This window comes from Zingiber officinale, chromosome 5B (assembly GCF_018446385.1).
Source record: "Zingiber officinale cultivar Zhangliang chromosome 5B, Zo_v1.1, whole genome shotgun sequence".
NCBI classification, from domain to species: domain Eukaryota; kingdom Viridiplantae; phylum Streptophyta; class Magnoliopsida; order Zingiberales; family Zingiberaceae; genus Zingiber; species Zingiber officinale.
This window is the reverse complement of record NC_055995.1, coordinates 116,454,806-116,471,610: the sequence shown is the minus strand read 5'-3', so window position 1 is coordinate 116,471,610 and position 16,805 is coordinate 116,454,806. Positions and strand designations below refer to the sequence as shown.

The 16,805-nt window shown below is 38.9% G+C and overlaps 1 non-coding gene across 1 annotated transcript; it reads left to right on the top strand.

Annotated features, from left to right (window-relative positions):
• The first annotated feature begins 3,902 nt into the window (after positions 1-3,902).
• On the top strand, positions 3,903-3,976 carry TRNAV-AAC. Its single transcript has one exon. It is a non-coding gene; the product is annotated as a tRNA-Val (tRNA).
• The last annotated feature ends 12,829 nt before the right edge of the window (positions 3,977-16,805 follow it).

Here is a 16,805-nt window from a genome sequence, read left to right as displayed (position 1 = left end):
GGCGCTTGGACCACTAAGTCAACCAAGTTGACTTTCGATTCGGCCCCTTTGCTCCGGTGCTGCTCGCCTCGATCCGGGTCTTCCGCTCGCTTGGATGATCTCGGCCATCCGGAATAGAGCTCACCCGAACCCAACTTCCGGCCTTCTCGAGCAGGCTTCCGCTCCGGCTTCTCGTCCCTCAGAATTGTCGCATGCTTCCTTCTCGTCCGCTAGCATACTCATCTGAAGCTCTTCGTCCCTCGGTCGCACCGAGCCCGTCGACTCTCTCCCGTGCCGACCTTCTCGCTATTTGTGTCTCTTGCTCCCCGAGCAATCTTCCGCTCCGGCTTCTCGTCCCTCGAAACCAGCGCACACTTCCTTCTCATCCGCCGGGGTACTCTTCCGCGGCACCTCGTCCCTCAGACGCACCGAGCCCGTTGGCTCTCTCCCCGTGCCATCCTTCTCGCTAGCCACGTCTTCCGCTCGACTTCCTGTGCTCCTAAGTTCCTGCACACTTAGACACAGGGTTAAAATACCACAGGACCTAACTTAACTTGTTGATCACATCAAAACAACCTTGGGTTTCCAACACAGACGACTCACTCGGGCTCGATTAACACTCAACAGTCGGCTGCACTCGGGATATGCTCTAGTGGCTTCTTTTCAACTCGACTAAACTCGGAATCCACTTGAGATAGCTCATCTCGATTCGGCTACACTCATCATCCACTCGAGCAACTTGCATCTCGACTCAGTGTTCGGCAGTGTACTCGGTAATCGGGTGACGAATCCCCTGACTAGGCACTCAGAGCATTCAGCCGACTCTGCGCTTGGTACTTGGACTTAGTTGGGACTCGGACTCGACGATTCAAGGCAATCATCTTCCAGACAACTCAGCTATCCCAAACAATTAATCTTTCCCAGTTTAACAATCTGAAATTATCATTTCAAGTCATTCAACAAATAAGTCTAAATTTAGTTTTGCAAATTCAGAATATTTTCCCTTATCGCCGATAAAAATGTGTGACACAAGTAACATTCCAAACTTTTCGTTACTTTCTTCGTTCGAGAAGATGAGAAAATATTGTTGTATGATTCAACTAAGAGATGATCTCACCTGTTGGGATGTATACTATAAGCCTAGCTTTTGTATGAACATCTATTTTGAAATATTTTGAAATAAGAATCATTTTGGTCAAATGTCTACATTTTATATTTATATATATGTCGATGTAGTTGTCCATTTAATTTATATTATAGATAACATGATGTGTGGTGCCACACAGAAGATCATGTTAACAGTTCCTTATAAATTATAAATAGTAGCTCACAACCAAGATGGATAAGGATAAACTATTAGAACGGTTGTAATATAATTTGGTATTAGTTTATCTTGACTATAAAATTACACTAGTACACTATGTGTGTATTGAGAAGGATCATTTGAGGTTGTTCAATTTATATTGACTATATAAAAGAACAGAACTTCTGTTATTATGGATGAGCGTTCTCTTAATCTCTATATAATAACAAGCACGTATACTTAGTATTTATTTCTTTAACTTATCAATGGATGAGATTTATTCGTTAAATCAATAGGTTCGATGAGTTGGGAAATAGTACTATTTATATGGTGTGTTGTTGATTATAGAAGGAATCTGTGTCCTAATTATTTAGGCTGATGATGTCCCCTTCAGGAGCTCATAAGAATTATCATGTAAATCCTACAAGTGGACTTAGTCCGACATGATAATAAAGTTGAGTGGTACTACTTTTGGACACAGATGTTAATTAACTGAGTTGTCAATAACTCATTTAATTAACGGGCATACGATATCTTAAACATGAGGAGATTAACGCACTCATAATAAGAATGAGCCCATATTGTAATATGGAATTGGTGCGGTAGTTCAATAATAACCCTTTAGTGGTATGGGTTATTGTTGATGGACTTGAGTTGGGTGTTCGGGGCAAACACGGAAAACCCAAGTCCATCGGGAGACATAAACCAATTCCTCCTCTAGGTCCCTGTTGTAGCCTCTATATATAAAGTCTCGCATCCACTCATCCATAAATTGGGTTTGGTTTAACTTGGTTTGGTTTAACTTGGTTTGATTTAACTTAACTTGGTTTGGTCTAACTTAACTTGGTTTAGTTTAACTTAACTTGGTTTGGTTTAACATAGTTTGTTTAGATTTTTTCTAAATAAAATTTTGTTAATTTTTCTTTACTTGTAACCGACGGCAAGTCTATAAAAAGGAATAGGATGTGACCCCTAAAACCTAACTTTCTAATTCTCCACAATCTTCTTCTCTCCTTGTGGCCGGCGCCCCCTCTTCCACCTAGGGTCGGCGCCACATCCACCTCTTCTTCTCCTTGTGGCTGGTGCCACCTTCAACCCCACCTAGGGCCGGCGCCACCTCCACCAAGGGCCGCCCCTTTCTCACCTTGCAAAGGCCTCCCCCTTTCGCCTAGCTAGGGCCGGCGGCACTTCTTCTTCTTGGTGGCCGACGGCTTGAAGAAAAGGAAGAAGAGAAACGTAAGGAAGAAGAGGAAGGAGAGGAAGAAGATTAGAAAGTACCCCATCCTAGAGACTCCTTTTTGTGGCCGGCAGTTTTGGAAGATAAGAGAATGAGGGTGATTTTGTTCTTGGTAGATCGTCGCTCACACGACATCCAAGAAAAGGAGAGGAATACGACAGAAGATTAAGAGGTCTTTAGGTACAAAAAAAAAAAAAAGTACAACTAGTTCTTTAATTCCGCTGCGTATCTAGTTTCATTTTTCTTTGTATCGATTTTGAATACCAACACAAGAGGCCAGCGATCTTATATTTCGATCAAGGTGTACTTCAATCATTCAAGAACTTCTTAATTGATCGAACATATTTTTATCGAACATGCGAGTTGTTAGGAGCAATTCTATTCTTGTATAATTTTTTTTATAAAAAAATTAAAATAAAACAAAATTCCAGCGCCCTTCACTCACCTTCTTCTAACGCAGAATGTTTACTAGTTCTTGTAGGAGGAGGCTGAGGATCTTGAAAGGTTCAGATGCAATTGGAGAGATCCAAGAGTTGACGTGAAACATATAGTTGACTTAATGTTATAGAATCCAATGGAGGTATTGTTGCTAGATTCTGTAGTTGGATCATTATCTTGTGAATCTTATCTGCAGTCGTCGTGTGAGATTTATGCTTGCCATTTTTATGTTTTTGGTGACGATCGCTTCTGTTCTGTTCTGTGCGGCAATGGTGGCACTTGGCATCATATTCAGTTTTTTTTTTCTTAGATATTAATCCAAATATTTAACTCTTATTTTCACTGATCATCGAAATTTATTAAAAAATACAAGTGGTTTCTAGCCCAACAGTTGACTTCTCTAATTGTTCATCCTAGAGAAAAATATCTACAGTATACCATAGCAAGAAATCGAAGGATAAGTATTTATATCATAGCCAGGGGCGACATCTGATACACTTTGAAAGAAGCTCTCAGTGAGAAAATAGAAAAGGACCAAAGAGAATCATCCAAATTGATGCTTTTGGAAGCTAGAGAAAGACTATTCTCAGTGGTGCATTGCAAAGTGGTTAGGCGATGTGATATTAAGATTTGATTATTGTTATTAGGTTCTGAGCTAATTTTCTTCTTAATAGAACTTTAAAAATTATTAGTGTTGATATTTTGTTTCTATCATCCTTAACCATTAATTAAATAATAATATAAGATTTTATTTGTTTCATATAAAATATTTTATACGAAAATATTATTTAAATATCTTAGATACTTATGCAATTCAAAAGGCAATAGAAAATATAAATATTTTAAAAGGAAATAATTCTTTAAATAAATAGGTATTGTTATATATATATTAAATGCATGATTAAATATTCCATTTTAAATATTTATACGATGCTTTAATCATCTGGTGTCGTGGTGTAGTTGGTTATCACGTCAGTCTAACACACTGAAGGTCTCCGGTTCGAGTCCGGGCGACGCCATAATTTTTTCATGACGTTCAAATTTTCTTCGGATTTCGGTATTAAATGGGCCGTTCTAACTAATGCATGGCCCAGAATTATGAATTGATTTATTACATGTGTGCTATGGGATACTTTCATTTTGCCATCGGAAGTTTACCTTTTTAAAATGCTCCTCGAAATGGGGAGTTTTTAAAAACACGAAGTTAAGATGTCAAAATGAAAATTTTCACTTCGATAAGGAAAACATTATTGTATTGCATGGAATTCATCAAGATTTAACGTAAATAAATCTTGTTTTGGAGAAATATGAACAAATATATTACGCTCGTTTTGAAAAAGTCAACTATGATTATGTCTTCCTCTCAAATAAAATATATATATAATTATTTATTTATTTATTGTGCAATATGAGCGAGGAGAGTTGACCAAAAGAAGAGCTGCATCATTCAATTTGTTGTATTAGGAACATAACATTAGAATAACTTATATAACATTTTTCTAACTTTTAATTATGCCACAAATGAAACCTAATAATAATATTGCAGTAGTTTTGATTAAAATTATTATAATATAAAATAGTTTTATCAAACCTATTATAATATGAAATAATTTTAACAAATCTATTATTTAGAAGGTGTCTGACCTATTCTTCTTTTATAACGTAAAAGAATCTTTCGATCCTCACTATTTTAATATACCACTGACTTTTTAAAACTCATGCATTAAACAAGCCTATCTATCTACTAATTATAAAATAAAAATAAAAAATATGACATATCACTAAAACAAACACTTGCCAACATGTATTTACCTAACCATTTGTTTCCTTTAAGTTGGCAATGAGAAACAAAGGTAAATATTTGCCACCGAAAGCTTAATTAAGATTTAGCATATGATGTTTATAAATATTTACGAATGATGTTTATAAATATTGACGTCCAAGATATACGAGCCCATATATGGCACTGTTAATTTTTTTTGGACGGTCTAGTGATTAATGCATAAGGTATTGTCATTATGATGTCTGGGGTTCGAATTTCAACATAGTTAAGGTAAATACCTCCCTCATGCATTAGTCATTATGCCAAAGGTTAATATTCATCCATGATTTATCTCTTCCGTATTGACCCTGCGACGAGTTGACATGGGCGTTTAGGACGAATGAATCATCTTTTTGCCACCATATATGGCACAATCAGGTCAAAAGTCAAAATGCTTGGTTAAAAATCAAGCAGAGATGCAAGTAAAGGAGATCATATTAGGTCAGATTAGATCCTAGCCAAGACCAGACCCCTATAGCTCAGTCCACCTGGCTCCTCCAACTCGGTTCACCTAGCTCAACCAACTCAGTCCACACAACTCCTCCAGCTCAGTCCACTCCACTCCTCCAGCTTGATTCACCCTACTCCTCCAACTCAGTCTACTTAGCTCCTTCAACTCGGTCACCTCACATTCCTTCAGCTCGATCACCTTGGGCTCCCTTTGCTCGGTCTCTCCTAACTACCCCCAGATCACTTGGTTAGCTCGAGCTCAATCAGTTTGGTCTCTCCTGACCACCCAATATACCTTCAGCTCGATCACTACTACCTAGCTCGGTCTTTCCTAACCTCTCTAGTTCTATCGCACCTAACTCCCTCAGCTTAGTCACTCCTGACTCCTCTGGACTTGCCTGTGCTAGACATCTTCAGGGGTAAGAGAAGAACATGGGTGCAAGCATAAATGAAGAATATGGGGGCAACTAGAGACGTGGATAGGGGAATGGTGGCTTATGTGGCGGTCCACGATTTGAACATGGCCAAGGTATAAAAGGAAGCTCGCTTCAGTAAACGCATGTACGCGCATATACGCATCTAAACTCTCCACTGCTTTCTTTTCCCGTAGCCCTTGTACTGACTTGAGCATCAGACTAGTCACATCGAGTCCAACCTCAGCGTCCATTCTAACCTCTTGTTGAGTGCTGCAAGGATTTTGGAAGCTCTCCTCACCATCGGAATAGAAGGACTTCTCACCACAACAATTGTTCTCCACCGACTCACTCGATAGCTATCTCACATAGAAACAAATTAGTGTCATCTATAGGAAATCACCTAACCTAAGCCGCTAAGATGGTGGAAACCGGGAGAACATTAACTGTTGAAGATTAATACGCCACAAACGACAAAGTTTGTGAGGAGACTATCACCACGATGAGAGAGGATTTTCAATGACTAGTCGATCAGCTTATGCAAGAAATATTACAAAGGTTCCCGTCGATGAATCCAGCCCCTGAAGGAGTGCTCACCGCCTCAACTAAGGTGTCTCCCATCCCTAGCTAAGTACTATCAAATCTGATGGGTCTTCCCCCAATGGTATTTATCAATCACCAAACAAGATAGTGAACCTACCCAAGGAACACTCACACGGTTAGAAGGAAAATGGCTCAAACTCATTGAAGAGGGGAAGCCGCAAGACACTCTTTTCTTGAGCCACGTACTAGAAGATGAACTGTCGTGAAACTTTCGACCTTCTCAGCTAGGATAATGCACGGGTTTAGTTGATCTTAAAGACCATCTTGGTCAGTTCGAGAATGCCAATCTATTACACCAATACACATACGACGTCAAGTGTTGAATCTTTTTGACGACCTCTTGGACTCAGCTCAGTATTGGTTTAGTTGACTACTGTCCTCTTCCATCCAGTCCTTTAATGACTTTAAGGTCACCTTCCTATCGATAGCATCTAGCGGTATTATATGACTCCTTTTAACTTGTTCGCCTTGAAGCAGAAGATCTGAGAGCCTTTAAGAGAGTATATCTGATGGTTATACCGAGTCACCTTGGAAGTCCCCTCTATGACCTCAAAAATATTGATGAGCGCTTTCTCACAAGGGTTGCTGGAAGAAGACTTCTATCTATATCTAGTAAAGAAGTCACCAACAATTTCCACCATTACTGGGTAGTGCTGAAAAGTGCAAGTACTCTGTATTAATTTTGATGTAGTCAACCGAGAAAGTTAGGTTTTATAATTTTGATGTCTTGTGTCTAAGTGTGCAAAAACTTAAGAACATAAGAAGTCAAGTAGAAGATGCAGTGAACAAGAAGGATGACACTGGAAGCAAGTCGATGGGCTCAATGTATCCGAGGGATGAGAAGCTATAGAAGAGTACACTAGTGGATGAGAAGGAATGCACGTAGCATATCCGAGGGATGAGAAGTAGGGGAGGAAGTCTGCTCAAGTAGAATGTTAGAGTTAAGTTTGAGTGAGCTCAATTCCAGATGGCAGAAGCATCACCCAAGTGAGCACGGGGAAAAGAATGGTTAATACAACAATTGACCATTCAGATTAATAGTGCTTGAGGTGCTTCTAATGGCTTTGGAAGTGCCTCAAGTTTTGACAGCGAAACTGCTAAATTCGGGACCTGAGGCGTCTCCAATATGCCTAAGGCGCATCGAATGAATAGTATCCCAAGGTGCCTCGGATGAACAATAATCGAAGCGCCTCCAATCACATTGAAGGTGCCTCTCATGCGGTAGAGCAGTTGAAGACGTTGGCTGTGTGGATGAAGTTTAATCCATTGAGGGCGCCCTAGATGCTATTGTATTGTAGGCACCTTCAAGTCACATCAGCATAACGATAATTTTTCTCAGGAGGCTATAAATAGCCCGAGAACTAGGAATTATTCATCAATTATTGTATTTAAAGTAGTTTTTGAGCTTTCAAAGTCTATAAGAGGCTACTCTGCCTTCACGAAAGAGAATTTTAGTGGATCTTTCAACTGACTTGGATTAACAACCATCTATATTGCAACCAAGTAAAAATTCCTTAGTCTTCTTACCTTTTTGTTATTTTTTTATGTTCGTTATTTATTTTAATTAATATTGTATCCTTGCTAAGTTTGAAGGGAAGAGATTTATCTAATTTTAATTTCAAGAATATTCACCCCCCTTAGCCAACCGTCAACATTCCTATAAAAAATACATCAACATTGAGGAAGCCTAATTCGCAAAGAGGAAATAGGTCAGTGGGTTGACACCGATAATAACCCAACCTAAAATCAAAGCTCCGTAGCCCCCTCTCTGACAAAAAGAGTAATACCTGAGTTATCGGTATGTATCGGCTCTAATGAGGGAGAGAGTAGTGCAAACGTTGAAGCATCCCCAACCTCACCCTTCGAACCAAGCAGATCAGATAATGAGAAATCGAGGCATTTTTGCTCCTATCACTGGTCTCATGGGCACTTCACCCATGAGTGCCAACAATATACTAGAGAACTAGCTCGATTGTGCTGCCAAGGCTCGCTTGTCTGTCAAAAATCATCCCCGACACCATCTCGACGGTCTCCAACCAAGTATGCTTGAGGCGAAAACTTATATTGCTAGGTTGATCATCAAAGGGATTTAACCTCAAGGAGAAGGTCGCAAGAGCCGACTCGGCATCATTAGGATGTTTTTTCCAAGGTCGCTAGGGAAAATTCCCCTTATTATAGTACCATTAATATGATCTCGAGAGGCATAATTGATAGAGACTCGAATCAAACAAAAAAGACTCATGGTCAAAGTATCGAGAGCTACGAGATTAATAATAAAATAAGACTAGAGGTGGCTGCCCCAATCAGTTTGGTTCCTGAGACCTAGAAGGGGTAACCACTCATCATGAGGATGCGCTGGTGGTATGAGTCATCATAGCTAACTATAATGTAGCTAGAGTCTTCATCGACATAGGGAGCTTAGTCAATGTGCTCTTCAAAAAGGCTTTCGACCAGATGCAAATCGACCGACAAAGTTGTAACCCATATCTACCGTGATGTTTGGGTTTACTGGACATGAGGTGGAGTCACTGGGACAAATCAGTCTTCCACTGTCATTGGGAGAAGAACCCCTATGACAAACTCAGATTGTTATCTTCATAGTGGTAGACACACCTGCCTACAATGTCATTTTAGGGTGATCGACCATGAGCTTGTTCCAAGCTGTGGTGTCTATTTACCATCAAAAAATTAATTTCCCAGTGTATGATCAAGTAGCCAAAATCATAGAAGATCAGACAGTCGCTATGAGTGCTACATGGAAATAACACAAGCAAATTTGCATAAAACTCAGAGAACACTAGAAGCCAAAGTTCAGACCATCCAAGACCTACTTGTCTCTCGGCTAGCCGAGGGGCATGAGGAAGTTTCAATAGTGCTAGAGTAGCCAAACTGAACGACTCAGGTTGCGACTGGCCTCTCCCCTAAGCTAAAGCAAAAGGTAATAGTATGTCTCTCTCATAACTTGGACATTTTTGCCTAGTCAACCAAAGAGATCACAAGCATATCACCCGATATTATGAAGAACCGACTCAACACCGACTTGAATTGTGGTCGATCCGACAAAAAAAGTGATACTTCAGGCCGGAACAAGACAAAGTAATCAGAGTTGAGATTACTAAGTTGATGAAAGTTTGACACATTTAGGAAGTCTAATTCCTAGTCAAGTTGGTGAATATAGTACTGGTGCCCAAGCCTAGAGGCAAGTGGATTTGTGTGGACTTTCAGGATCTCAACAAAGCGTGTCTAAAATACTATTATCCCCTCCTCCAAATCGACCAATTAAGGGATTCGATCTCGGGATGTGAGCTCATATGCATGCTGGATATGCATATTAGGGCTACCATCAGATTTCTCTTGTCATGGAGGACAAAAAGAGGTCAGCTTAGTCACCTCTAATGGAACATTTTGTTACACGATTATGCCTTTTAAACTAAAAAATCCTGGGGCAACATATCATCCGCTGATGGACCGAGTCTTCAAGTACCAAGTCAGAAGGAATGTGGAAATTTATATGGATGACATCCTGATCAAGACCACCAAGGCCGAGAAATATCAGTAACATTGAAGAAACCTATGGCACACTGAGGAGATATGGTTTCAGGCTGAATCCAAACAACTAATTGTTTAGAGAGCAGATGCTTTCTATAATACATCATAATTGAAAGCATGAATGATCACTCAGACTCCCAACTGGCTGCACAACAACTGAATAGGACTTTTGAAACCAAGAGTGATCGACTTCGGCGCTACATCATGGCCTTAAAAAAATTGAAGGTTGATTTCCATGAAGTCATCCTCTAGAAGATCTCTCAAGCTGAAAACCAAAAGGCCGATGGGCTCCCCAAGATGGCCAGCGCCTTGGCTGCATATATTTTGGATGACTTGATTGTCCAAGTTCATGTGATCGCATCGATCGATCAAGCATCTAAGTTAGATAACTTGGTAGATTGGCGAACCCCTCTACTCTCCTTCCTGCGATGGGAACCATGTCAGACAACCCAGAGCATACTTGACTACTCAAAAGGAGAGCAACACGATTTGTCCTTATCAGAGACAACTTATATAAGAGTGTTTTCTCATATCCCCTTCTCAGATAGGGATGGCAACTGGTAGAGTTTAAACTCGACCCCGTATTAAATCCACCATGTTCGGGGCGGATTTAAACCCAGTCAAACACGGGGTGAGTCTAAACTCATTGACCGGGTTTAGAAGTGGGTTCAGGGCAACCTGTCAGGTTTTGAGCCGGGTCAAGGCGGGGCTGATTGAAAAAGTAGGCGTGACGGATCCGAATTCGAGTTCATTATTTCTAGAGGGGCGGGTTCTGGGATTGGCCAATCTCGAACCGAACCCGCTCAGATGCTTAGGCTCGAGGATGCCAAGTACATCATATAAGAGATTCACCAAGGTAGTTGTAGAAAGCATGTTGGTGGTCAGACTTTCGTCCAAAAGGCTCTATTGGCGGGTTACTTTTGGTCGACCCTGCAAGCTAACACGACTCAACTTGTCGGTGCCTGCATCAACTTCCAGAAGCATCAAAATCTCTCTCTCAACTTCCTATGGCATTGCTGAGGGCATCCACCACCTCCTACCCCTTCGACCAATAGGGGATGGACATTGTCAAACCCTTCCCAACAGGATCCAATCAGAAGAAGTTCTTCTTGGTATCGGTCAACTACTTCTCCAAGCGGATGGAGGTTGTGTAGGTCCCCGGGTAGTCGGCAAAAGGGAGGTGAATTGCATGAAATTAAAAAAAAAATATCCTTTCTCGATCTTTGGACTAAGTTAGGCAAACACTCATTAAATAACAGAAAGTTAAATGCATTAAAGTAAACAAAGAGAATAATATTTACTTGGTTTGCAATTAAATGATTGCTAATCCAAAACAAATTTAGCTCACTAAATCTCCTTCTCCCAAAGGTGGAGTAGCCTCTTACAATATTGAAAACTCAAAAAAGTAAAGAACAGAATTAGAAGTTAAAGTACATAATTCGTTTACAAGTATTGTTTTGAACTACTGAAACTATGACTCTATTTATAGTCTACTGGTCGAAACTGACTGTTTAGTGTTTACTGTTGTTGCAGCTCCGGGCGCCTGGAAGGGCTCTGGGTGCTTGGAAGGGCTCCAAGCGCCTAGGTGTGGATAAAATTTTATCCGTATCGCAATGGTTCTACAAATTATAAACTTATCCTAGTCTGGGTGCCCAGATGCGGCTGGCACGTCACTGCTTAGCAGTGCGTCAAGGAGGTGCCTGTTAGAACCCCGTGGTAGTTTTGATGTGATCAATCAGGTTAAGTTAGGTCCTGTTGTCTTTGACCCTTGTGTTTAAGTGTGCAGGAGATTAGAAACACAAGAAGTCGAGTGGAAGACACAGCTAGCAAGAAGGATGGGACGGGAAGAGAGCCAGCGAGCTCGATGCATGCGAGAGATGAGGTGTTGCGGAAGAGTACACTGGTGGATGAGAAGGACGTGCGTGACATTCTGAGGGATGAGAATCTAGAGCGAAAACCTGCTCGAGGAGAAGGGCAAAAAATGGGTCCGGGTGAGGCCTATTTCGGATGGTCGCAATCACCCAAGCGATCAGAGCAGCAGAAGAACAAAAGGAGGCTGGAATTATTGCTGGAGGCACCTTCAAAGTGAATTGAAGGCGCCCCTGCACTTTCATTCTGGAAGGTGCCTTCCATGGCTAGAAGGGGCTTTCGATGAGTAGTACAAAGGCGTCTTCCAGCCCTATGGAAGGCACCTTCGACCAGGCTAATTTTAGTCGTTGCCATAGGATAAAGCTTTATCCTTTGGCGCCTCGCTAGAGGCGCCTTCCAGCTCTATGAAAGGGGCCTTCAAACCACGAATAAAATTTTCCAGAGGCTATAAAAGGACCATTGGACATAAGAAATAGATAACAACTCTTGTATTCTTTTTCTAGCAATAGTCTAAGCAATTAACTAGCGTAAGAGGCTTCTCCGCATTTACTAAAGGAGATTTTTAGAGCTTTCATTGTCCTTGGATTAACAACCATCTAGGTTGTAACCAAGTAAATCCTGCACCTCTTTCTTCATTTTCTTGCTGTTTATTTTAATTATACTATTGTTGTTAATCTGAGTTGAACGGTCGAAAAAAGTGTTTGTTTTACTTTTTGACAGATAAACTCAACCCCCTCTTGCCGGCCCTAACTGGTCCAACAAGTGGTATCAGAGTCAAACTGCCTCAGAAGGACTAACCGCCGACTGAAGCAATAAGACGATGGCCAGTGCAAGCATCCACCCACCAAAATTTGAGGGAGACTTCACACAATGGAAACGTCGGATGAAGGTATTCTTTAAAACAGATTTTGAGATTCTGTTAATTATGAAATATGATTTTGTAGTTCCGAAAGACAAAGAAGAATACCAGTGGACGAAGAACGAGCAAGCTGATTTCATGGCGAATGGTAAAGTAGAATTTCATCTGCTCAGCGTCCTTCCACCCCAGGAAGTAAATCGAATTGGCATCTACGACTCCACCAAAGAGCTCTGAGAGAAGTTCCTAGAACTTCATGAAAGTACTTCGGACGCAAAGTTAGCAAGGCGAGACATCTTCCGAACCCAGCTAACAAACCTGCGGATGAACAATGGAGAAAAGGTAGCGCAACTCCAAGCATGAATCAAAGAACTCATCGCTCAGCTCAACAATCTCGACGAATCAGTAACGAACCAAGATTCAATCCAGTATGCGCTCAACACCTTCCCAGGAACTCCAGAATGGTTATTCTTAGTAGATGCATACTACATCTCTAAAGATTTCGAGGTAGTACACTAGAGAATTTGTTTTCCACTTTTAAACTTCACGAAACTTGATGTGCAAATTCTAAAAAAATCCGAAAGTCGAACAACAATCTTGCCTTGAGAGCCAAGAATGAAGGTTCTGACTCCGAAGCATCGATCGACGAAGATGAAGTGGCGCTACTAGTAAGAAAATTTAATAAATTTATTAAATTTAATAAATTTAAATCGCAGACGAGAAAATATTATCGAAACAAAAGGGTGGTCCGATGCTACAACTGCAACGAAGAAGGGCACATCAAGGATAACTGCCTAAAACTGAAGAACAAAGACAAGGAAAAGAATAAGAAGCCAGCTCGGCCCAAACATAATTTAAAAGTCACATGGGATGAATCGTCGTTCTCCGACTTCGAAATCGAAGCCTATGCCGGACTAGCCCTACTAGCAAACCATCAAAAGGAAGACGAAACCAGCTCAAAGATGGGCATCGACGAAGGAAGAGAATCATCAGAGGAATGCTGCGATGAAGGAAGAACATAAGAACTTAAGATAAGTGAGGTACGCGTTCTTTCACCTGAACAATCTTTTTAGTTCATTAAAGTTCTTTCTAAGAATTTAGTAAAACTAGAAAAAGAAAATAATGATTTGAAAAGACAATTAGCAAAAGCATGCCCATTATATTTGTTTGATAATTTAAAAATATAAATAGAAAATGATAAACTAAAAACAGAAATAGAATACTTGAAAAATCGTGCATGCTTAAAAAATTAAAATATTAGGAGATATAATAATTTGAACTGGTATATTAGACATCACTAGAGACAAATTAAGAATATTCCTAAAAATTATGTACATCCAAAATTTCTGATTAATCCAGTAGGTAGGAACTTATATTGGGTTCCAAGATCATACCTAGACTAAAATTCTTTTAATTATAAAAGAGTTAAATTGAATATTAATTTCTTTAATAAGTTTTGTCTAAGAAAGTGGTTGTTGTTCCAATATCCAAGAAGGCATAGTGCCTCGCCACAGCCTGGAAGTCAATTATCGAAATAAATATTTAATTAACTTTTACTCTGTTAACAAAGTTAGATTTTTTTTTACAAAATATTTTTTTCGTCATTTTTTTTTTTAATACAAAGTATAACTTTATGAAAAATTTTAACCATTCTGTTTACCATTTTATTAAGTACCCCTCAAAATTAACTTCAAAATATTCTAACTTCATATGTTATTTTTTAATGTGGTCAAAGGAAGAGAAATAGGTACAAGTTTGAAATTTTATGGGGAGATTTTAAAATTTTGTAACATTATACTTAATGTTTCTAAAATGTTATTATTGTAATTTCTTTACAATACTTTTATTGCATTATTTTTTTCCTTAACTTGAACCTGGGTTAATGCATATCAAAAAGGGGGAGATTGTTAGAACCTCGTGGTAGTTTTGATATGATCAACCAGATTAAGTTAAGTCCTGTTGTGTTTGACCCTTGTGTCTAAGTGTGCAGAAGTTTAGAAACATAAGAAGTCGAGCGGAAGATGTAACTACCGAGAAGGATGACACGAAAAGGGAGTCGACGGGCTCGGTGCATCTGAAGGACGAGATGCTGCGGAAGAGTACATTGGTGGACGAGAAGGATGTGCGCAACGGTCCGAGGGATGAGAAGCCGGAGCGGAAGTCTGCTCGAGGAGAAGATAAAAAAATGGGTCAGGGTGTGCCCTATTTCGGATGGTCGCGATCATCCAGACGATCGGAGCAGCAAAAGAGCGAAAGGAGGTTGGAATTGCTGCTGGAGGCGCCTTCAAAGTGAATTGACGGCACCCCCGCTATTGGATCATGAAAGTCGATAGAGGGGGGATGAATATCGATTTAAAATTATTCGTAGCGAGTTAGAGTAAGCAGCTGAAAAATAAAAGCGAAACAATGCTAACACAAACCAATTTACTTGGTTCGGAGCCTTCGTCAACTCCTACTCCAAGACTCACACTCGTTGAGTGCTTTCGTTGGACAATTAACTAGCAGTTCGCAAAAGGTTACAAATGCAAGTACACAAACTTTGAGAGGAAATATCGACAACAAAATAAAGGAAAGAAAAAACTCTTAGCAACACGTTGCCGGAGGAGTTTTGCAGCATCGCAGGAGTACAATGTAGTAGAGCAGATGTCATTATTGTTTGAAGGTCTGGTGGAGGCCTATTTTTATAGGCGTGCCCAAATCTTTTCAGCGCAGTGACAAGCTGAACTCAAGAGCATTACCTAGATGACTCAGAAGGGAAGGCGTTGGGCTGACGACCATGGAACACTGATCATATGAAGCCTTAGAGTACTTAGGGATCTCGAGTACTAGTCATATTTTTCACTTATTGCAAGCAAGTACTTAAGTTTTGTACATAGATCCTTCTAGCATTAGTAAAATATGATCTTCGTTTTAAACTCTTATATCTCCGTGAAACAAATTCACTCAGTCTCATGCCTTAGTACATTAGCAAATATCATTTTCAAAGCTCAAAGGTCCTCTTCAAGACTCAAAAAAAATTTCTTTGTCTCAAACCGAGATGTTCATCAATAAATATCCTTTTCAAAACTCAACTGTCCTTTTTTAGGCCTGCTTGTGACTATATGAGCTAACTTTCTTTTTAATATAACTTTTAAAATATTACATTGGGCTTCTATCATCCTTAAACCAGTAATTAAATAACAATATAAGATTTTAATTATTTCACATAAAATATTTTTGATACTTGACGCAATTCAAAAAGCAGTAGAAAATATAAATATTTTTAAAGGAAATAATTCTTTAAATAAATAGATATTATTTTTTATATATATTAAATACATATTAAATATTTCATTTTAAATAGTTCCACGAGTCTTTTAACATCTGGTGTCGTGGTGTAGTTGGTTATCACGTCAGTCTAACACACTGAAGGTCTCCGGGCGACGCCATTTTTTTTCAGATTTCGGCATTAAATGGGCCGTCATGGCCCAGAATTATGAATTGATTTACAACATTGTGTGATATAGATTTTTTTTTTATTATTTTTTTGCCATCGGAAGTCTACCTTTTTAAAATGCTCCTCGTAATGGGGAGTTTTTTAAAAAACTAAATTAAGATGTCAAAGTGAAAATTTTCACCTCGATAAGAATCGCATGGAATTGATCCCGATTTAACGTAAATAAATCGTGTTTTGGGGAAATATGAATAAATATATTACGCTCAAAATCTGGAGAAAGTAAACTAAGGGTAAATAAATCAAGTTGATCTCGATTTGATAAAAACTCATTTAATAAAATTTATTAAAATAAATAAATCAAACTCAAGTTTCATAATTTTCGACTCTAGTTAACTAAGAAACATATTCTTTAAGCACATAAATTAATTTTAAAATAAAAAAATAATAATTTTTATATTGAATTTATAAATTTTACACTAACATTTAGATAAATATATTAAATTTATTTATTATAATAAAATTATAAATTTTAATAATAATATTATAATTTTTTAAAATATATAATTTAATTTTTTTAATAAATATTTAAATTTATAATTTATATTTATTAAGCTCATTTAGGCTCGATAAAAACTCGAATAAGCTCGTAAGACATGAATATATTCGTTAAATAAAGTTCAAATACAGTTCGATTATAAACGAGTCAAACTCAAATATTCAAATTTTGACTCGGTTCTACTCGATTACATCTCTAAAATCAATTATGATTATCTCTTCCTCTCAATAAAATATATATAATTTTATTTATTTAATATGAGCCAGGAGAGTTGACAAAAGAAGAGCCGCATCA